Source organism: Cavia porcellus, unplaced genomic scaffold (assembly GCF_034190915.1).
Source record: "Cavia porcellus strain 051 isolate PalLab524CR breed Dunkin Hartley unplaced genomic scaffold, mCavPor4.1 scaffold_8, whole genome shotgun sequence".
In the NCBI taxonomy this organism is placed as follows: Eukaryota; Metazoa; Chordata; class Mammalia; order Rodentia; family Caviidae; genus Cavia; species Cavia porcellus.
In genome coordinates this window covers 61,249,119-61,273,200 of record NW_026947491.1, presented here as the reverse complement: position 1 = coordinate 61,273,200, position 24,082 = coordinate 61,249,119, and the positions used below count along the sequence as shown (strand labels likewise).

Genomic DNA, 24,082 nt, shown 5'->3' with positions numbered 1-24,082 from the left:
AGTTGTATATATCTGAGGTAAATAACTAAATTCTCAGTTTCCTGGTTCCCTGCTTGTGAAATGAGAAAATAATGAACACTCTGATGCCTTACATCAGAGAGGTATGCATGGAAATGCCTCAAGCAACACCTTAGGCATTCCAGGAAATGGTATGGACTCAAGTACAGAGTCAATACCTATATACAATAATATTTGCATTCTACATATTATGAATACCACAGTAATCAAGAAAATGTATTTGAGATAGAGGTTACACTCTGGGCCAAGAGTTTCTAAATTCTCATCTAGCTGATCCTTGAGATCTTTCAATCTCTTTCTAAAATTAGTATACCAAGTTTTGAAGAATTCAATATGAATGACACTTTAAAAGTATCTTAATGCTGTATTCCTTTTTCTTACTGTTAGAATAATATACAACTGCTTTGGTAATAAAATTCAGTCATCCAGTTATTATATCTGTAACTTCATAATGGTGTTTAGACATTACAGATATTTTAGAATCACCTTTTAAATGTAAATTTTTTTAAAGGCCTGAAAACAAGACAACGGCCCATTCATACCCTGCCCAAAACTGGGGAAGTTCAGCAGTTACTATGGGGGCACTCAACCAAAGAAAGCTGCAACAAGGCCTTCTACATTTTCTTCTTTTTTCTGGCATTCTATTTTCTAAGTTGCTACACGGAGTATAAGCCTTTCTAACTAAAAATTAGGGCATGGGCAAGAAGTCCTCCTTCAACTATCATCTCAAATGGTAAGATTGGTTACATGAGAAATAATAAATAATGGTTAATTAAGACCAAGAAGTAAAATATAAAAAGTACAAAGCAGCTGTAAAGAAAAAGTCTGTATACCAAATATGTAAGACCTGTAGATTAGGGAACCAAATGTTCCAGATTATACTACAGACTATTAAAATTAATAACAAGACTCTGTAAAGACTGCTTGAATTCTATCCAGGATAAAAATTGAGATCAACAGAATTATTAAAGTTTCAACTTAAAAAAAAAGATAAATCTTTGTTTAAATGACACAAGCAAGCCTATCCTGTATAACCTCACTGATGCCTTTAGAGATTTCTTTTAGTTATTTCTTTAATAAAGTGAGGTTAGTTCATCATAAAAAAGTAATTTGGCTTGTTTAAAGGCCAAATTTAGTTTTTCCTTACACACATAAAGTAAACACGATTCCATTTCTGCAGCCCAGAATCATCAAACATGCAATCTGGAAACAAAGAGACCTAGAACTGGCTATCTATGTAATTTACCAGAGGGCCATCATTTATTTCTATGCTGGTATTTTATTTTGTAAAATATGGACAGTTAAAGTTAATTTCACAGGATTGATGGACAGATTCAATAAGAATACACATTACTAAGTTATTAATAAAAGCCTTAAATGTTAACCAATGCCAGTATCATCAGATGAACAGTGGATCTTATTTTTCCACTATTTGATATACACAAATGTTTAGTGAATAAAAGATCAGCTAAACACTAATAATATACTTCTAGTAAAGAAACTATTTAGATTTTGAAAAGACCACTCATAATTTACCTTTTATAGGTAAACTGTCATTCTTAATTCAATTTTTGACAGGTGACATGAATTCCAACTGAGGATGAACTATAAAAATCTTGGTATCAAAAAGTTTTTACTTGACCTCTAGAGTAGAGAAGTGCCCTGGAGCAAGAATAGGGTTAAAACCAATAGGTGTGGTAGCATACCTCTATAATCTCAACCCTCTGGAGCCTGAGCGTAGAGGAGCTCAAATTTGAGACCAACCTAGACTACATACCAAGGCTTTATCTCAGAAAAACTACAAATAATCTCATAAAACAAAACAAAAAACACACAAAAAAGTCAAGCTAATAAAAAAACCCAACACAACAAAAACCTTTCAAACTCTTGTGTTTTAGAGACTTTTGCTCTTAGCTTCCTCATATTTACTCTTTAAGTCTCAATAAATGTAACAAGGGTTAAGAATCAAGCTGGGGTGGTGGCACAAGCCTGTAATTCCAGCACTCAGGAGGCAGAGGCAGGATTGCCCTAAGTGGCCAGAGTGGGCTACATAGTCAATTTAAAGCCAGCCTAAAGTACAGTAATAATCTGTTTAAAAAAAAAAAAAAGGTATAAGTCAAATCCTTGCCAGGTGTGGTGGCACATGCCTGTGCTCAAGAGGCTAAGGCAGGAAGATCACTGTGAATATGAAGACAACTAAGTCCAGGCCAGCCTGAACTATATACTAAGACCTTATACCAAACCAAACCAAAAGACCAAAGAACCCCAATCAACTAACCAACAAAACACTCACATAGCATTTTAAGCAATATTTTAAGTCTACTTTTCTTAAAATTTCAAAGGGGTACCAAATAGTTAAGTTAAAGTAAGTTTTTTACAAAAAAATGTTGCTAACAAGCACTTTTTATCCTGAAGTTATTTAGTCATAACACCCTGCTCCTATACCTTCATTTGAAATTCTGTGATCTTAAATTATAATGAAAAGGACTAAGTGGTTCTTGAAGTCAAGTGACATTACTTTTTTCCTTGAATATTTTCTGGAAGAAGACACTTGCTTTGTCCCATCCTCCAAATCCTTAAGTAATATTTTAATGGCTAAAAAGGATTACTGTGTTCTCTTTTCACTTCCAAATAAATCAACTAATTCAAATGACAGAAGGACCTGGTACTAATCTGTTGGACACAGAATTCAGATGCCTGAGCATGTTTAAAAATTATTTTTGGTGAAAAAAGAGTAGGTCTGACCACTATCTCTGAAAAATAAAAAATCTTACAGCTTCTAACAAGGAGCAAGAAAATAAACAAATCTATTTAAATATGGATTATTATACTGACTTTCTGAGTTATCTACCTGTCAAAAATTGTTTCTAATTTTACTAACTCATATTCTGATAAGAAAGGTCTATCAGCTAAGTTCCTAAATTCAATAAATGTATAATTTGTAGGCTACCAATGTGTTTATAGCATTTTTTCCTACTTTGACCATATTTTTGAGTAGTTAAAAAAACTTTTGCTTTTTCATGGATTAATACTGCTAGTAAATAAAGCTTATTCTAATAAATCATACCTACTTTACTACTTAATATAACTTTACCTACTAGTTCAGTACTTAATCATATGACAACATATAGTAGCCAGAGTGTACCATTTATCAGTATCTGACAAAAGAAGAACCAGTTTAGGGGCTGGGGATTTAGCTCGGCGGCATAAGCACCTGTAAGCAGGCAGTCGTGAGTTCGATCCCTAGTACCAATAAAAAGGAAAAAGACAAAAAAAAAAGAAGAACCAGTTTTTAATCACAGACCTCTCAGCTGAATCGAGGGAATTAAGTGGCAACCAGTTAGGTAAGACTTCCTGAGTAAATGCCTAAACCACATCAGACTAAATCACTAAGTAGGTATTTTAAGGGAATGGAGGAGTTCACTGGGAGATAAGGGCACTCCTTTGGAAAAGGATGAGGATGTGTCATCTATGTGTAACAGGCAGGGGATGTAGCACAGGGGATGGGGACTTTTAATGACCACAAATCTTCATTTTTAAGATTTATAGTTTAGTTTAAAAAACTCATGTGAAGGGGTTTTCCACAATTTATAAAAAATGAAATATGAACAGAAAAATTACTGCACAAAATCAAAAATATTCCTAGCTGAATGAGTTTCTTAGTATAAAACACTCAGTGACTAACTTGTATTATACAACAAACCATAACACAGAAACTTACTTGTCTATACCAGCAGTAATGATCCTATGGCACACAACCACAGTCAGCCATTTGTCATCACTGAACGCTCAAAGATTTGCCATCACTGGTCCACACCAGGGCAATGCATGAAGCTGTGACACTGAAGCTGAGAGTGCAGTGGAGTCCCTAGAAAGCTGGAAAAGCCAGGAATATGAAACATTTGAGTAGAGACATCCCAAGAGAGAAGCCATGAGGGCTACAACCACCAGCAAGGCCTTCAGGATGGAGACAGCCAAGCCATTTGGCGTTCAAGTCTCATCACTACAACTTGGCCCAGATGCTACACAGGGAACTATAAGATGTAATGCTTGCCCTATTACATTTTGGTCTTGTTTTGATTCCACTGGTTTCTATCCCCATTTTTTCCTTTTGGAATGGGAATGTTTATCTTACGTCTTGGTATGCTGGGAGTGTTAATTTTCCCTTGTGTTTTACAGGGGCTCACAGCTAAGAGACTGCCTTAAATTCCATACGAAACTTTGGACTATTCAGCAATGTTAAAAACTTAAAAACTTTGGCAACTCTTACAGCAGAACTAAATACATTTTGCATAAAAGGATGCAATGAGTATTTTGGGGGCCAGGGATGGAATTTTACAGTTTATATTTAGATATTCCCCAAAAGTCTCATGTGTTCATGGGTGAGGCTTTTGGGAGGTGACTGGGTCATGTGGGTATGATACTCATCAGGGGATTAGGTCACTGATGATCTTACAGCTAAATGTGATATGGACAAGTGGGACCTGTTGGAAGCGTTTGGGGGCATGACTGGAAGGGTATATTTCTCTCCTTCACTTTTCCCTTCACACTCTTGTGTCTTCTGCATGCCATAAGCAGCTCTTTCTCCCCAGTAGTGAAGACATCTGATGTACATTCCTGTTTCTAATTTCTCTAGAACAGATATTACACTTATGGTTAAAAACACTGCCAGTGTCTAAACCACATTCTATTTATTTTTTTAGTCAATTTCATTCTTTGAGCCTATTCTAAAATAACCCCTATCGGAAACAAAACTTGTACCTACTAAAATCAATCAAAAGCATTACAAGCACAGAGAACAGACTCCCTCCTCTTCTGAAAAGGACACTGTTCTTTTCTTTGTTTTTCAGACAGGTTCTTGTTAAGCAGTTCAGGATTTCCTTGAAATCACTAGGTAGTCCAAGCTGGCATTGAACTCTTGGTGATCTTCCTGCCTTAGTCTCCCAAGTGCTGGGGTTAGAGGTGTGTGCCACCATGCCTGGCTTAAGGACACCTTTTTTTTTTTTTTAAAATCAATTTTATGTTTTCTCTTTTTAGCCTTCTCAAGTCTTTTTATCCATGAATTTGAATGTTGTGCTTATTTGTTTTAAAGGCACAAGTAGTTTTTCTGTAACAACCTAGTTCAGTATTTCATTGGAGAATCAACATTACATAAGCCGGCAAAAGGAATTATAAAGGGCTCAATACCAAAAGCACTATTCAGGGTAACAAGTAAACCACCTCAAAAGAACTTTACTTTACCCATCGTACGGCCACATAGCACATTGGGGGGTATATAAAATTTCATTATTTCAAAATAGGAGGAAGAAGATTCTTTAAAGACCCTTTTGAGTATAAAATATCACTCTTTTAGTTGTTGGGTTTCCAAAAATACCATAAGGTATAGTATGTTCAAGAACAGTGTATGTCCCATTAGACTTACTTGCTAATAAAATTGGCCCAGGGGCTAGGGATATAGCTCAATGGTACAAGCACCTGCCTGGCAAGTGTGGTCATGAGTTCAATCCCCAGCACCAAAAATAAATTAAAAACAAACAAACAAACAAAAAAACAGGCACAGACTGTTAGTAGCTACTTTGTTCTACATAATACACCTATAATTAAAAAAAGATCTTGGCCATGAAGTTCTCTGAGTCACACAACACAAACACCTACAAAAACCAATTATGGCAAAGAAATGCTAGGCACAGATTATCTCAAACATTCCTTTAGAAACACAGTCTCTATAAATCTTAACTAAAGCTTAAACTATTTTAGAAGGCACAAAAGAAAATTTCAGAATGCCTCTGGTTTTATTATATTTAATAAAATACAATAAAATATTATCTGACATTACACAATTTCTTTCTTATTTATTTGGAATTGGGAATCGGACTCTGGATCTCATGCTTGCCAGGCTGGCGCCATGCCGCTGAGCTATACCCACAACCCCAAAATTTCCAATTTAAAATGTTGAGTACTACTACCTTCTAGCAAAGCCACCTATATACAGTTACACGCTAACATATCCCTAAATAGATGAATGAATTGATCAAATACACTCTACTTGAACATTGAAGAAAGTCTATCTAAAAATAATTATACCAGAAATGTAATAAAAATCGAAGTGCCCTTAACAAGCTCATCATCAAATAAAACAGACCAACTCCTAGCCATTATTTATTAACTTAAAGAGTAAAATGATACAGCAATATGCAAAACATGAGATAGCTATATCATAATGTGGAGTCAGAGTGACAAATGGCCCAATTAAAGCTCCAAAAGCCTCATGTTCCTCAGTCTTGGGTGAACTGGGATGGCTGGACATTCTAAGTAGAATAGATGTTGGTAAGAGTTTGCTTTCCCCTCATGTTTCATAATTTTTTCTTTTCCTTTTGGTACCAGGGATCAAACGCATGACCTTGCGCTTGCCAGTTAGGCGCTTATGCCACTGAGCTAAAATCCTTGGCCCCCGTTTTATAACTTTAAGGATGAAAAGAACATGCTTGCTCAAGAGGCTGTTTTATACAGAAAGATACAACATAAAAATAGAAAATATATCTGGTATAAGTGCTATCAGATACATATGACAAGTCTGCAGTTGTAGACTCTGGGGGGCTGAGGTAGGAGGACCCAGTGTTTGAGCTCAGCCTGGCCAATTTGGTGACTTTGACTATGTCTCCAAAAACCAAAACCATCAAAAGTAATAAAAATGGACTGGGGATGTAGCTTAGTGTAAAAGGCCCTGGGTTCATACCTCTGTAGTGGGGGAAGTGAAACACAAGATATATGGGAGTTTACATTACACAGCCTGATTGGATCACTGGGGTTGGAGGTGAAAGATATAGAAGACTACAGGCAAAAATCTTTGAGTACTGGGTAGGGGTTTTGACTCATTCAGTAAGTAACAATACTGGATGAGTAAAAAAGAAACATCAGCTTTCAGAAAACTAAATGTTAATTTTAAATTAACCAAAGGAGTTCTAATAGTAGAAGCCTCGATAATTCATCTAAGAATGTTACACATTTTATTAAAAATATAGTTAACATGCAGCCTTATTTTTAAAATGCATGAGATGGTTTGCAACAAAAATCTAGGTTAAGATAGTGAAAACCAGAACTGGGGATGTGACTCTGGTAGAGCCTTGCATGTACAAGACTCAGCGTTTGATCCCTAGCACCACACACACACAAAGTGAAAACCAAAATTAAGAGGTCAGAAACAATATATCATACAGTAAAAAGAAAATGCAAGAAAATGACACATACTTAAGACAACTAGTAATGTCAATTTTATTCAACAACACTGAATGGATTCTAAGTGACTACTATCTCCAGTAAGTCTAGATGTCAGATTCATGCATTTTAGACTATTTTTCATAATAGGATGTTAGTGCTGATAACATAGCATCTGATACCTACAGCATATTGAGATTACTTTTAGTTATACCACTATTAGAATATGACAGGCTAGTAGCTTAAGCTCTCACATGTACTGGTAGATGTATAGGGCAAGCCATATATATATATATTTTTCCTTAAAAAATTGCTTTGGATCTTCCCAAATATATTAAAAGAATAAACAAACAACAAATGCTCAGTTAAAACTAAATACTTCATGGCCTAGGATGTATGTAATATTCATTGCTATATAAATAACAATACAGTTTGTGAATACAGAGGAGTTATTTGGTTTTTTTGAGGGTTGGGGGTCTTTTTGAGACAAGGTCTTGCTACACAGTTCAGGCTGGTCTTGAGCTTACTTTGTAGCTCAGGCTGGTCTCAAACTTGTAATGATCCTCCTGGCTTAGCCTCCCGTGCTGAGATTATAGGTGTGTGCCACCATATCTAGCTGCCTGGCTCAGAAGACACTTACTTGATGTATTAACTATAAAACTACTTTCATGGCCTAAAGTAGACATAGGCTAGCAAGTCTCATTTGCTGCCTTTAAAAAAAAAAAAAATGGTAGCGCTAGAATCCTGGCGCTATCCAAAACCTGGACCTCAATGCTAGATAGCATTACAGCACTGAAATATACCTTCACTTACTGCTGCCAGTATGGTATTTAGTAAATAAAGTTTTACCAGAACACTGCGAACCTCATTCATTGTGTATTGTCTATGATTGCCTTCAGGCTACAATGCAGAGCTGAATGGTTATGATAAGAGACTGTATGATTAACGAAGACTATCAGTTTGGGGCTTAGAAAAGACAAGGAAAAGTCTTGCCCATTAGTTTAGTGTTAGCAAATGGGTTTTAGCTCGAACATCAAGATAAAATATTAAGGTTCTTATAATGTGTACAATGTTGATGATTTTGAAACCAACTCTTACTCAAAAGAGACTCAATGACCAAGTACAGTTCATAATTAGCAAAGTCTATTGTAGTTTAGGTGAAAGAGAAACAGGGTTGTAAAACACGTGAAAACTGCAAAAAAAAAAAAAAAAAAAAAAGGTTGTCTACAGAACACCATTTTATTCACTTATTTGCAAATAAATTTCCCCCAAGAGAAAAGTCTTTGTTCCTCAGATCTCTAGATATCAAGTTCTTCAATAACTTAAATTTGCCACTCATGTCTTAAACCTTCTAAAGTAGGGGTGAGAGTGGGGACCACCTCCAAAACATGACCTTTCTTGAAGGAAAGAAGACTATCCAAGATGGTTCTCATATCCAGAATTTAATGTTATCATCAACTGTTTGCTGAACAGATTGCTGAATTTGGTAACTATCAACAAAGAAGAAAGGTCCCTACAAGTGTAGGTATCTGTTTCTATATACATAAAGCAAATATTAAATGTAGTTCATAAGATACTGGGGCAGGGTCCTAAGAAATCAGAAGTAAGGCACTTGAGTACAAGTAGACAAAGGTAAAGATTCCAGAACAAATCAGGCCCATTTTTATGAATACAAACATCACAAATATTTGCCTTTTTGAGACAAGATTTTACTATGTACTCCAGGTTGTCCTTGAACTCACTATGAAGAGGTCAGGTTAGCTTCGACCTTGCAGTGATCCTCCTGCCTCAGCCTCTAGGGTATACTGGGAATGTGTCACTACATCTGGCATCCACAAATATTTCTTAATATAAAAATACCTAGCTTTTATTGTATACTACAAAGATTAGTAAGTTTAATTTTACACTGTCTCAATGTATTTAGTGAATTCAGAAATAAATTAGTGAGAAGAGTAACAAATGGCCACAAAAGTATTACTAACTTCATATCTGGGATTAAATGACATGCTTAATATGACTGACCCAAAATGCATTAAGTAGCCGTTAAGAGTATCTTGATTTTAAGAGTGTGGATTCATGATCTGCATGATTACACATTCTGAATGAAACTTTAGGACCAGAATATTTCTAAAGGAAAATTCCTGAGCAAATCTGCCAGAAGTTCAGAGGAGAAATATTAACTAAGCAATAAAAAAACAGTGGAAGCACAAGTATGTCTCATAATTTTTTCTTAATAATTTTAGTATTTCTAAGCAGCAATCTGTGGTAGCTGCTTACTGGCTTGTACACCTAATTGTGTTTTTGATTAATACTTCCTTTTATATTCTATACTCTTCACTTTCGTCAAAGCTATGTTCAGTAAAATGAAGACTATGTAGAAAAATAGAAGCCATACCACATTACAGCCAGAAGCTTTAAATAATGCTTACATTTGGCTTTCATATATAAATATTACATACCTACTTGAGTAACTATTAGGTCAAAAAAGGTAGCTGATTAGTATATACACCAAATGATAAAAGTAAATGAAAGTTTGGGTGTTACTTAGGCTGCTACAATAAGCAAAGCATATGATAAAAATACAGAAAGTAGGCAGGCACTTCCTATGATCAATTTTGAGTTTTCAAGTAGCCTCTTTTTAGTAGGACGTGACGGTTCATACTGTAATCTCCAACACTCAGGAAGCTGAGACAGGAGGATCACTGTTAATTTGAGGCCAGCTTGAGTTACATAGTTCAAAGCTAGCCTGAACTACACAGTGAGATTCTGCTACCCCAACAACAACAATGGCACCCCCCAAACCAAAGTAACCTCACCAGCTACACTCTTCTTCCTTGTCACTAATACCAGGTGGTACCATCAAAGTTTTAAATAAAAAATTGTGTGTCTTAGTCCCATTCTATATTACTAATTTATCTATTCTATTTTACAATTAAATGTGTAATTCATAGAAACCCTATCAACTGTAAGATAAAACTGCATGGTATCTTTTAAGTCTTTAAAAATCAAGAAGAAACTGATTAATTACTTTCATTATTTAAATGTTTTTTAAAAGTATTTGCTAGGCACCAATATAGAAAGATGAATATTCACTATTTCCAAACATTTAATTGGGCTCTACAACTATGGCATTATGTGATTCTTTCCAGCATCACATTCCATCCTGTGTCAGGTCAAAAAGTATTTCCTGGCAAACTGTTTCTAAGTTAATTGGCATCAAATACTATTTTCAGATCCTTATGTCTTCCCCAAAGACACATATTAATGAGCAAAGACTTTCCAACACATTTCAGAACCACTTCTCATAGGAATTCTTACATTTTTAGATACATCCCTTTAATATCATCTATTTCATTTTTATTTCCTTTTCTAAATATCAGAGCCTAGTCTTTATAAGGACTTACCTCTGTAATTCATTTTGAACATTTATCCTGAATATTGATTAGCTTTCCATGTCTTTGCTAGAAATCTTTTTGTGCACAATTACTTGATTTGTTTATTGGTTAGACAGGATCCATGAAGTTCAGGTAGATCATGAACTTGCAAAGATCCTTCCTATCTCAACTTCCTGAGTCCTGGGACTACAGGCATCCACCACTATGCCGATTTAACTACTTGATTTAATCCTAATATATAGCAACCTAGAACAGTTAGCTCTCAATAACATGCAGCCAGATGTCCTAAATTAAAAATGAGGAACTACAATTGGACATAAAATCTCAAATAATGAGTGTAAGACGTATAATGAGAACTGATAACGTCAAACCACTGCAAACTTTATGTATTTTTTTCAGTTAAAAGCTTTTGAATATGTGCCAACTACTAGGCTAACCATCTGAGACAGTTGTGGAAGTGACATGGTGTTCCTGTATTCCTGAAACCGTTTTAGAAGAGAGAAGAGACCAATGACTGGATATACAGAATTACAATAAAGGCAATGATGAGTGACACTTCTTTACATAAGGCAATCAGTAAAACTGCTAAGATATAACTAATGCTATGACTAAGGCAGAACTGCAAACAGCTTTGAAAAGAGCATCCCAAACAAAGGAGCAAGCACCAGAAAGCACAGTATCCTGTGGAGACCATGGGTAAGCTCAGTGGTAGAGCCCTACAGCCTGCTTGCATAGCATGCTCAGAAGCCCTGAATTTGAAGCATGGGGAATGGGGCAGGGGTATGGCTACAGTTTAATGAACAATGAGAAGGAGATTAAAGTTGTTAGGTAACCAAGGACTAGATTATGCAGGTCCCACAAATCATGATAAGGACCTGGTTTTTATTTTAAACCAATGGGGGAAAAACTGGAACCAGAGGGGTATCACATGATCTGATCTACATTTTAAAGGATTTGCACGAGTCTTCTGGATAGAGACTGATATGGGGAAAGAATGCAAATTCCTTAGAAACCTAGAGATGACTGGCATAAACAAGGGTATCAACATAAAAACAAATCACCTGACAGTTCAAAAAGGCCACAACAGTCATTTAGCCAAACTTTCTCTACATAAAGATAAGTGCCTTGAAAGAAAAAAAGGTACTACCTTGAGAAGGGATAACTTGATAAAAGGATAACTTGAAAGAAAAAAGGTACTACCTTGAGAAGGGATAACTTGTCACATGGCTAGTGACAGAAAAAACTGAAACCTAAATCCCACTGTCAGTGTTACCACCACTAAACCATGCTATTTAAAACTATGGGGTATTCTTAATTTTATATTGACCTGTTTTTATTAATTGATTAATTTATTTATTGAGTCATGGTTTCTCCGTGATTCAATAAAGGCCGACTTTGCACTAATTGCTCAAGCTGGCCTAAAAACTGTGTGATCTTCCTGTTTCAGCCTAGTGAGTACAGGGATTACAGGACTGTGTCACCACACCCGGATTAAATCATTGCTCTAAAAACAAAGACTTTAGTTTTGTGGAGCATGTATTTTACATGAATAAATTTATTTAAATACAATTTTGCATGTTTGCTTTGTGTAACATAACATTTTTATTAAAATCTTAATGCCATAAAAAAATCTAAGGTGTAGAAACAAAGGTTAGAAACTACCATACATACTTAAAACAAGAGTGTAATTTCTCACGTCCAAAGAAATCTGCTTAAAAAATAAAATGGAGGACAATGAAATAAATGTCTTAACTTGAGCAACTAAAGATTTCTGGGAAGCAGAAATAGAAATAATACTCTCAATTCAAAGTGCTTAGTGATAAAACTTTAAGACCACAATCTCTAAACTGGTAGATTATGTCACCTTATCCTCTACACAAGCCCTGTGGTGGATAAGAGCTATCAATCCAGCATCACAAGTGCTTTTCAAAGTGCGGTTTATCATTCCTGTTGAATCTGACTGTGAAGTGACTAGCTGGTAACAGTGGCCCTGATCAAACAAGAACCTCTTAATCACCATTCCCATTCTCCATTTTGTTCTACTTTATCTACCCTTCCACCTCTTCACTGTCTATCACCATCATCATCATCATCATCATCATCATCATCATCATCACTTGTCTAACAACAAAGAAATGTTATGAATGTTTTTCTGTCCTTAAAAATGTGCAAAGTCTATCTTTTCTTTGTTGACAGGGCTCAGAAGAAAAAAGTGCAGGTATAAAAATGCTAGAAGATACTTCATTTGATTCCTTCAGTTAGTAACTCAAACTATATAAACAGTAGGTAGTGGCAATCTTGTGGCTAATTTGGATGTCCTAGACATAAAATATAATCAGGATGTTCCCTAATTCAAAATTGCTAGAGAAAATAGCTGAACAGTTAATTAGTTAACATAGGGAACAATAAAGCTTTCCTTTAACTGCTTTCTCTCTCACCCCCCAGAAGTTAGCATTTCATATCTATTTTCTAAGCCACTACTTTTCTCTCCCCTCATGTCAACCCTATCCATTCCAACAGTGGCATTTCAAATTCAATATTCTCTGTCTTAAATACGTCTTTAAAAATGTCAATAAACTTCCAGGAAATTGAACGTATTCACCTATCACTCTTACTGTTTTCATAATCTGAAACTGATTGGTTAATCCAAACACAGGTTGGCCTAAAATCCTTCAACTTTGGAGCTGTTCTATGACATTATAAAAACTTAAAAAGCATTGCTACTTTTTTTTTTTTGTCTTTTTGCAAGTTTCACTATGCAGTTCAGGTTGGTCTTGAACTCAGTTTGTAGTCCAAGCTGCCTTGAATTTGCAGGGATCTTTCTGCCTCATCCTCCCAAGTGCTGGGATTACAGGCATTCAACACCATTTCCAGCCTTTTTCTTTTTTTGAGACAAGGTCTTCCTATGTAGTTCTGACTACCCAGGAATTTGTTACATATTTTAGTCTGACCTCAAACCTTCAATGCTTCTGCCAGTCTCCTGTGTGCAGAAATTTTACATATGTGCCACCATGTCTGGTGCTAAAATTGTTTTAAAACATTCTGAAGTTGTTTTTAAAAAGTATTTACTTAGCCAGGCATGCTGGCTCACGCCTGTAATCCCAGCACTCCAGCACTCGGGATCTAAGGCTGGAGGATCCTTGTGAGTTCAAGACCAGCCTAGACTACAAAGGGAGCTCAAGGCCAGCCTGAACTGCATAGAGATCCTGTCTCAAAAAGACCAAAAAAAAAAAAAAAAAAAAAGTATTTACTTAAGGTAGACACACAAAATTTTCAGGTCAAAGAGAATCTAGCACTTTGGGAAGAATTCTTACCCTTACATGATTACTATATCATGCACTGGTTCTTTGGAAAATATTGGCTCACAATTACACAGATTTTCAAGTAATGACTTATTTTTTTGTACATTATTTTTAAAATATACCTTAATATCTACAAAATCTTTTCAATACTGGGAAATCGTCAATGGCCTAATGACTAATACAAGCTTTCTAAAATTATAACTTTTACTTAAGTCTTTTTGTCAGTATTTTCCTTAAAGCAGTAGGCTCACTTAGAAAATGTCTCTAACATCTAAGTCCAAATAACCAGGTTGTGGTTTGAAACAATAAGTTAAATAAAAATGCTGTTTTATAAAAATGTGGCTGGTTCAGTCACACAAATACATTTTCCTAGAGACAACTATATATGCAACCAAAATGTTTTAAGCATACTTACTTTACCAGTATATTAAAGATGTATACAAAGGTAAAGATTTAAAGTTGCTCTCTCTTTAACTTCTTCATCAGGAACACTTAAGTGAAACTTTTTAATTCCAAGTGCACAGACAGCAGTGACTACTAGTACAGTGTGGTGCTCTAAACCTGATTCTAAGGTACATCTCTGTGCCCCAGGTACAAATGCCAACATAGTGAAAAAGATGAGTATCTCAGTGTTATAAAAAGTTTTATATTTCTTATTATGCCCCAAATGGGAAAAAAAAAAAAAGTTTTGTACTCCCTGGAAATATCTATGGGATCTCTAGGATTCCTTGGATCGTATTTTGAAAATCACTGAGTGAGACAATTCATTTTCAAAGCTGCTAAAAATCACAAGTCATTCTCTTTAGTCCTTTTCCAGGACCCAGTGAAAATCTTAAGCAATGCTTATTGGGTCACGCGGTGGTAAACCTTATGGCACATGTGCTGTAGCAGGCTGTTTGCTATCATGAAAAGCTCTAAAAGGTTCTCTGTCATTGTTACTAGGGAACCAAAGCTTTAAAGGACAGGAAGTAATGCTACATTAGTATATTCTTTGGTGGTTTATAAAACATGTATAATATTCTTATTTAATCTTAGCAACTCCATCATTGTCATCAAGGAAGCAAGAAGGTAAGAAAGCTTCAAAATACATTTTGCCTAAAAACATCAATGTAATGATTAAATTACAGGCGATACTTTTTCTTCTTTGTAATTTTCTATATTGTAAACACTTGAATGTAACTTTAAAACTCAGTTAACTATCAGTACACATTCTGTGTAGTATCAGTAGTTCAGTAATTTCAAGATGAGTAAGAAAAAGCAAGACACACATATTATATACCTCATTCCTGTCCCTCTTTTTTTTATCTATACAGTACACAGTTCAGGATTTCACAGGGATTCCTGAGTTTTGCAACTGCTACTAAGCTTATCCATAACTTTAACATTTTAGAAGCAGCTGAGCATGGTGGTACATGCCTGTAATCCCAGCACTCTGGGAGGCTGAGGCAGAGGGATCATAAATTAAAGCCCTGCCTAAGCAACTTAATGAGACTCTGGCTCAAAAATAAGTACAAGAAGCAGGGCATGGTGGTGCATCTATAATTCTAGCACTGGGGAGTTGGAAAGACTGTTGAGCTTTCCAAACCCAACCTGGGTACAAAGTGATCTGAAGGCCAGCCGGAACTGCATGATGAGACCTTGTCCCAAAAAGAAAAAAAAAAAAAAAGAAAAGAAAAGAAAAAAGTGCTTGAATAAATAAAATAGCAAAGGCTGGGACTACAGACAGATGCAAAGCCCAAATTCAGTCCCTAGTACCTCCCTGCAAAGCTAACCTGCAGCTGTAACTGTTAACATAATATACTAATAGAATTTCATATTTACTCTAAGAAAAGGTGAAAAAGAAAAAAAAAACTGAATTAACACACATTACACTTGACATTTATTTAGTTTTGATTTTTTGAGACAGTATTTCACTATTGTGCTGAAATTACAAGCCTGTGCTACCAGGCCCATGGGGAGAAGGTTAAGTTTGAGAGACATGGATAATTAAGAGTTTTATTGTGCCTACTACTTTCCATTTCCTCTGCAGGTTTCCTTCAAAATTACTATTAAATGGACAAAATGGGAATGGAGATCTAGTTCAATACCAGAGTAGTTTGCCTAGAATACACAGGCCACTCCTGGGTTCAATCTATAGCATCACCAAAAAAAAGGACAAAACATTTGCTTTTATCATTTCCCCCTTCCCAAAAAGCAAGAGGAGAAAAACAGGAGGCAGAAGTAATTCACCAATGGAAAGTATAATCACTTCTCTGTATATTTTCAAAACAAAGTTACTTAAGTTTTAAGTAAAGGAGAATAAATCTTTTATTAAATACGTGTAGGTTTACTGAAATAAATTAGCAACTACAGAAAAACTACTGTACTGTAAATTCTGTGGTACTTTTAATGGATATTCTCTTGCTTTAAACATCTTTATTCAGCTATCAGTGCATGGTTAAAGATATTTACTCCTCCATTAGAAAAGATCATTTGACAAGTTATCTCAGGACAGCCTAATCCACTTAAAATTGAAAATGGTCTCACTACCTGTATAAAATAGTAAAACAATAGAAGTATAAAACAGTAGTATAGTCAGTACATAATTTACTTTAGTAATCAGTTAAATGTAAAATTCACATTCAGAACATTAATTACTCTCTACAGTTAAGACAATTTATAATCAATTTTAAGCAGTGATATTTTAAAATATTGTCCTTCTGTATGCTAAAAACCAGACGGAAATTCTGCAGTTCACGTTGCAAACATTTTTAGAGAAGTAATTTAAATGTTATTTTAAAACCTGGTCACCCTCCCCTCCCATTTTCATTTCTTTCTTTAGAGTTATCTTTTTTGTGTGTGTGGTACTCAAACCCAGGACCCTGTGAATTATAAGAAAGCACTCTACAACCGAGCTATACCTCAACTCCTTTTTGTAACTTTTAAACTCCTTGGAAATAGAATTTTAGATGTTTTTGATCCACTGATGGAGGCTTGTTTTAAATTTTTGAAATAAGCAGAGCAGTGTTATGAAGGAATACTCTTTTTGTTATAGGAAATTTTCAAATGTGATTTTTTTTAAGGCAGCATAAATGTTCCTGAAGACTTTTTCATTTTAAATAGAAACTGTATGCCTAAAAAGAACAGTTGTAAAAGTCAATATTGATTCAGAAGTATAACATACTATCTAACAGGTCAGTTTCCCTATAAATAGACATTTTTTGAACCCCGTGATTCCACTGTGTTCATGAAACTTCCAAAGAACTGATAAAAGATTTAAGTGCTCAAAATGGTAATTAACATCTTTAAACACTATTGCAAAATAAATCTAGGAACACTAAAATGTTGTCAGCAGAAAACATGGAATAGTGCTCTTGTTTATATACACAGGTGAATTTAAAATTTTGTCTGATATTATTGTAAATCACAGCATTAAGATGTCTATTTCTTAAATTCTTTTATCTAAAAAGTTCAACTCTAAATAAACTAATCAATAAAAACTTCAGTATAATCTCTACGACTATTGAAACTTGAAAGAAAGAAAGAAAGAAAGAAAGCTAGCTAGCAAGTGAGCCAGGCATTGTAGGACTTGCCTATAATCCCAGCACTTCTGAGGCTGAGGCAGGACTGTAATTGTGAGACTCTCTCAAAAAAACAAAGACAAAAAGGGGTGGAGGAAGGACTGAAAGATACATTTAGTTATAATCATTAAAATGTCAGAAAGTTTAAATCAACTTTTATCAAGTCTTTATCTCTTTTTGTTTTGAGACAGAGTACTGATACGTTGTTCAGGCTGGCTTGGAATTCACCTGGTAAACCAGGGTGGCCTTGGGCTCCTAGTGGTTTTCCTTCCTCAGCCTTCTGAGCACTAGTATTACAAGTACATATCACCATGTCCGGCTCTCAAGCTTTTCTATTGGGAACATGTGACATTACTGATGTTAAAGAACCAGCTTCTGATTATTTAATTAGTAAATGGTAAACTATCCCTAACACATTATTTTATATCTTCAGGCAAATGATTTGGCAGATCAGTAAGATCTCTCTGACAGTGAATCATAAAATTGCTAATGTAAATTGTTATTTTTTAAGGGGGACGATACTTTTGTAAAATAAAAATTTCTTGGTATCAGATCGAACTTCACCAAAAAATTTCATTCCCTCGACAAGTATTTTATCAATTGCTTAAACAAAAGGCAAAAACCCAAAATGTGAGCTTTCATCCAACTTTCAAATAAATCAGCTATCACAGGCTTTATCTTTCTATAGGCTTTCCATCAATTTTGAATTATATAGGAAGATACAGTTGAAAGATCATTATATATAGGTCATTTTTTAAAAAAATGATTATTTTACCTTGCTAGATTTCTTATATATAGTGGTGATTCTTACTCATTTTCCCTTTATATAATCAAAACAAAACATGGGAATTCCACTATCAAGGAAATAATGAAAACCTGTAAAACAATTCCATAGGCAATATGAAAGTATTTTAGAATTACTACACTGTTCTTTTCAAATACACATTACTTTGCAGATTCATTATCATTATTAACCTTAATATTTTAATCCTTATCATCACAATGTGTTCTGGCAAGGTCCTAGGAATGAAGAATACTGTGGAGAATGAAATAGATCAAGGCCCTATCCTCATGGTGTTTCCATTTAACTGGTACTGTGTGTAAGTGCAAAGCACTACACCAATAATTGGGACAAAAAGCAAACATATCACGTCCTTGGAGTTTACATTTACAAAAACATACTTGTAACAGAAGACAAAGATGTGTGTCACAGCAAGACGACTTTCATGAGGTTGGGTGGGAAAAGGAAAAAGATACAGTGAACATTTCACACCCTATACCACGATCTAAAACTAAGCCAATTTAGTAGAGGGCTCTTCAGCTGCATGTTGATACATTAAACTCAAACTGGCTATATATACATATACACACACACACATACATGTTTCAGTAACTTACTTGGGGGCTTTCTCAAAGAAAGATGCTTCATGATTTATTGTGAATGTCAAACAGTGAAGTACAAGTGAACACAATGTAGTACAAAGATTAAAAGGCATGGATGGATTCAAGACTACTATCATTCAAGGTTCTATGCCTTTAAAAAATTAATCTGAGTATTAATTACTTCTCCTAAAACCTGGGAATAAAACTACCCAAGTGGTTATTCCACACGATTTAACTAAAGCACTCACTTTTTGGGCATATAATGGGACTAACAATCCCTGTAAGATGCAACTCATTTTTAAAATGTCACTAATTCTTCTTTCAGGCTGCACAGTAAACTAGACTACTGTCCTAAAAGCAGGCCCACTAACTGGTTATCTTATCTATTCTAAGACTCAGTTTCCTCCTCCATAAAACGACAGGGTGGGACTGGATGATCTAAATAGTCCCTTCCGGCCCGTATAAAGTCCCATGACTCCATCATGACTCAATAAATACTATTTCAAGACTCAGCTTTTTAAAAAGTGATAACAGTTAGAAGCTAACTGAACATCTCTTTTTCTCGGTTACTTCTTGCTAAGCTCTCTCTGATGAGGAAGACCAACCATCATTCTAATTATTTAAAAAAGGGTTGAAAATGAAATTTGTAAGGTAGCTTTAAGATACTGGACGTACTGTACATATATCGAGTGTATATATACGTACATTTGAGATACATACTACAACCAAAGCAAAATTTAAACTGAATTTTAAAATCTGAATCTTCATTTCAATGTCCACTTTATACTCTGCAAAAATGTGATTTCCCATTACCATAACACAGAAGTGCTTTATTCATGCTAATCAGGAGTTAGAGGGTCAAAATGTTTCCTAAACTATTGGAGAGAGCGGAAGGGGGACAAGCGAAGGGGAAATGAACCATCTGCTCAAACCACAAGGATGATATTTCTCCAAAAGGTATGCCCTGCCACCCCGGAAAAATCCAGAGGGCCTGGTTCACTACGAGTACTTTCAGATCAAATTCATGGCGCTGTTAAGCTAATTTTAGCATTAGACACATCGAAATGGTGAAAAAGAGAAGAGGACAAACTTCCTGGATTTTTTTCTCTGGCTCTCTGCAAGAGAAAGAGATTTCCTCTTGCTGACGAAGGGAAAGGCCCCTTTAACAGTTCTTCTCTACACGGTGGCGGCTGCCAGACTAGGTGGGGCTCTCTCCGCTGCCTTCCTCCTGCCACTTCCCGCAACAAATGGAGCGAGTGAGTCTCGTTTCAGGCAAACTTTTTCCCTGTCAGGATCGAGCCGCAGGAGGCCGGGGAGTGGTTTCTCCCGAACGCTTCTCGCCCCGGCTCGGGCCGGTCGGAAACCTAGATCTTCGCAAAGGACAACTTTTCTGGTTTCCGTTCTAACTTCACCCACACCTGGGAGGGGGCCGAGGCGGCCGGCGGAGGAAGGCGGGGAGCGGGAGAGGCTGCGCGGCCGCGGGCAGGAGGCAGCGGCGGGCGGGGGGGTCCTCGGGCTCTCACTTCCTCCGCCATATTTCAGACATTTGACCCCTTCCGCAAAGCGCGCCGTTCCCCCGCGGCGGCGGCGGCGAAGGTTCCTCCTTGCCGGCCGGGAAGCAGCGCTGTCGCCGGCTGGGCGCCAGGCCCTCGCGCCACCTGCCGCGCGCCAAAGGACCTCCGCTGCCCCCGCCCGCCCCACCCGGCCCGCGCCGCGCCGCGCCGCACCCCGCCCGCTCGCTCCGCTCGGCCGGCTCCCGGCCCCCGCCCCGCGCCTCCCGCTCCCCGCAGCGGCCGCGCGCGCACTCTACGAACCTCTCGCGCTGTCACCGAGTCGCCGCAGCCAGCGTCACCCCGCGCTCCCTCCGGGTCGCTGCTCCCGGCGCCACGGCGCTCCTGCCGCTGCCGCTGCCGCTGCCGCTGCCGCTCGGGCTGGTTTACACGCCTGACTCTGGGCGAGGTTTGGCGGTGTCGCCTTGACGTCAGGCGTTCAGCCTCGCTCTCGCTTCCGCCCGCGGGCGGGGCGCGCGGGTGCGCGGCCCGGGAAGGGGCGGGGCCGAGGGCGGAGCCAGGGGCCGAGGGCGGGTGCGCGCGCGTGTGCGCGCGTGCCGGTCATCTCAGTCGGTGGGTCTATCACCGAGCTCTTACGTTCCCGGGGACTCAGGCCCGGTATTCGCGACTCTTTTGCTCCAGCGACCCACGATACCTTTCTCTCGTAGGAGAAGCCAGCCCTCTTTCGCCTCCGCCGTCGTTTCGGTCTCGCTGCCTGGTGGGTGAAATCGAGGGCTGGCTTCTACGCGCACCCTGCCCGCCCCAGCAGTTAACGGGAGTGCGGGGCTTGGAAACCCTAAAGGTGCCTTTTAGTGCAAACTGTAATTCAGCCACCGACGCCTCCAAACCGTTGCCGTTCGCGCAGTCTTTTGTGCTGGGGAAAGTAGCTCGAGAAGTAACTGAGAGCGTGCACTGTCCACGCCCAGATATCTCGTGAAGGAACCTAGGCCGGGACAGTCTTTTAATTCTTGAAGTGGCATTCCTTCTGAATTGACAAGTGTTTCATCCACTGATGACCTAAAACCCCGGGGAACCCTCTCCAGATTACCCTGCCAAATGCCGCAGACAGGTTGAGGATCCCCAAGTGAGCTGGTCCCCTGTACCTAATAAATTAACGCTATTTACAGAAAATAAATTGCACATTGAAATGCACAACTGGGGCACTTTAGTGACTTTACGAAGTACCTATAAGTAGGTCTATGATGTAGCTTCAGGGCACCAGAAAGCACGTTCTGTTCCAAAAAAAGACTTGGTCTATAAAGCACAGGAATTTACCTAGGGAACCTACTGTACCTAGAGAAAAGAAGAAATACAAAATGCCCTTAGCTTGAGAAACTTAAGTTTTTTTTTTTTTTCTTGGACTAAGTTTTGATGGGAGATTCAGAGCAAAGTGCAAGGAAAAGGATTGTTTCAGTATTAACTTGTGCTTAATTCAATACAAATCATTCTTGAAATAAGGCTTTTCAAATTCTGATAAATTGGGAAAGTAAATGAAGCATAATTAGAACTCCTTAGAACAATATATAGCAGTTAACCAGATGCGGTGACTGAGACCTGTAATCTCAGCACTCAGAAGGCTGAGATAGGAGGATAGCAAGTTGGAACCCATCTTGAGCAGCACAGTAAGGTCAAGGTCAGCCTATAAAGCAAGTCCAAAGCTAGTCTGGACTGCATGGGGAGAACTTATCTTAAACAGGCAAACAGAATCCAAGGAAAGCGAGAAAAAGTTAAAAACAAAAAGTACATATATATATATATATATGTATATATATATATATATATCCCACCAAAAAAAAAAAGTATGCACACTTTAGGAAAAGAAAAAAGCGTGCTTTTTCAACAGATGGTGTTACTCTTGTATGGGGGACCCTAAAGAATATCATCTATCACAGAAAATCCACTATACTGCCAACCTTAGAGAAGAAATTGAAAATGCATGTGCAGCAATCTCAATGACCAAGGTTGTACAAGCGGCAGTTGCCAAATTAATAAATGTCTGCAAGCTAATGGTCACCATTTTGAAATTGTAGAGAAATTGTAGAGGTCAAAAGCAACTTCTATTACTTTCATGAAGTCTCAATAATTTTTGTATTAAAATATTTACAAGTTTTTCTTTTCCTGAAGTGCATATACATTTTTTGGCAGACTCATATATGCGTACACACACATATATCTGAGGCAAATCTAAGCTAAATAAGAATGAGTTATAATTATCTCAACAGTTTTCTGTTGGTATTTTCTAGGTGTCTTACAATTTAGGTTAATTAGTTATGTTACCTATTTCCATAATTTTTATTTTCTTGCAGAACCCTTTTTAATGGAACTTTCAAAGGCAAATACAGGGGCAGTTAATTTCAGAATTATCAGTTCTGAAAGAATGAATGAATTGCAAATAAATTTGATTTTGCTATCTTATCAATTGCATCAAAATTTGAAAAGTGAGAAAGCCTGAAGTTTTTACTTCATGAAAGCGGTGTTATTCCCTTTACTTTCTTCTCTTTCTCTCCCCTCCTTGTTTTTCTTTCTTTTTATTTATTCCTTGCTGCTTTTCTTCTTTTGATACCAGGTTGAACCCATGGCCTTATGCTTGCTCTGTTACAGAGCTACATTCCCACCCCTTTTTAGTTTTTAGACAAAGTCTGTATTCCTTTGGACAGGCCTTGACCTTGACCTCTTTGATTTCATTTTTGGCCATCTATAATCAATCTCCCATCAACTAGGAAAGAAAAAATTAGTATTAACCATAAAATTTGTGACTGTTTTATTTGTAGAGCTACTGCTATTATTGATTCAAACAAATTTTCCCCCCCTCCTCCCCTCCTCTCCTTCATTCTCCTCCCTCCCCTCCTCTCCTGCTTCTTTCCTCTGCTCTCCTCTCTCCTCCCCTCCCCTCCTTTTCCTTGTCTTTCCCTTTGCTTGCTTTCCTTTCCTTTTGATACTGCTCTGTTAGTGTTGCCCAGAGTGATCGCAAACTCACCACCCCCAACTTACTGAATAGCTGGAATTACAGATCTTTGCTCTTTTTTCTAACTCTCTTTGACTTAGGCAATTGATTTTTTTTTTCTTCTTCAGAAAGAAGGTTGAAACTAGAACTTTTAGAGTTTGAGAGAATGTGTAAATAGTTTATTTTCATTAAAAGTACATTTATCGGGCTGGGGATTTAGCTCAGCGGCATAAGTGCCTGCCTTGCATATAGGCAGTTGTGAGTTCAATCCCCGGTACCGATAAAAAGGAAAAAGACCAAAAAAAAAAAAAAAAAAAAAAAAAGGTACATTTATCCTCTATTAGGCTGACAGTCATTGGCTTTGAATTAAGCTTTTATCACTATGCAAAAGATCCCAGAATCTCCATCCCGTAGTGTTGCGTTTGAGACCCTGTTCCTGTCTAGTTCATTGATATCTTCACTAGGACAGTCCATTGGTAACTTGAACTGGTCATGTGTGCAAACTGATCTCATTGCTAGGTGTGATGGCTCACACCTGTGTTTACAGATTTGGGAGGCTGAACCAGGAGGATCCCTTGAGTCTGAAAGCCTGGGCTACATAGTGAGTTCAACATCAGTCTGGACCACATGCTGAGACCCTGTCTCAAAACAAAACAAAACAAAACAAAACACTGTTCAATTACTCCTTTCTTGTATCTCACTTTTCTCTTTCATT

At 37.3% G+C, this 24,082-nt stretch overlaps 1 protein-coding gene across 2 annotated transcripts in view; it reads right to left on the bottom strand.

The window, feature by feature from the left end:
• Rap1b (RAP1B, member of RAS oncogene family) overlaps positions 1–20,843 on the bottom strand; it is a 41,508-nt gene extending 20,665 nt beyond the window's left edge. Inside the window, exons 1-2 of one of the 2 annotated variants that reach the window (XM_063255104.1) lie at positions 20,688–20,827; positions 3,740–3,894 (exon numbers count right to left, since the gene is read on the bottom strand). The gene's annotated coding sequence lies outside the window, so the exon portion shown is untranslated. Of the gene's footprint in view, positions 1–3,739; positions 3,895–20,687 lie in introns of both variants that reach the window. The other variant, XM_063255103.1, reaches the window with a different exon arrangement.
• Positions 20,844–24,082: the final 3,239 nt, after the last annotated feature.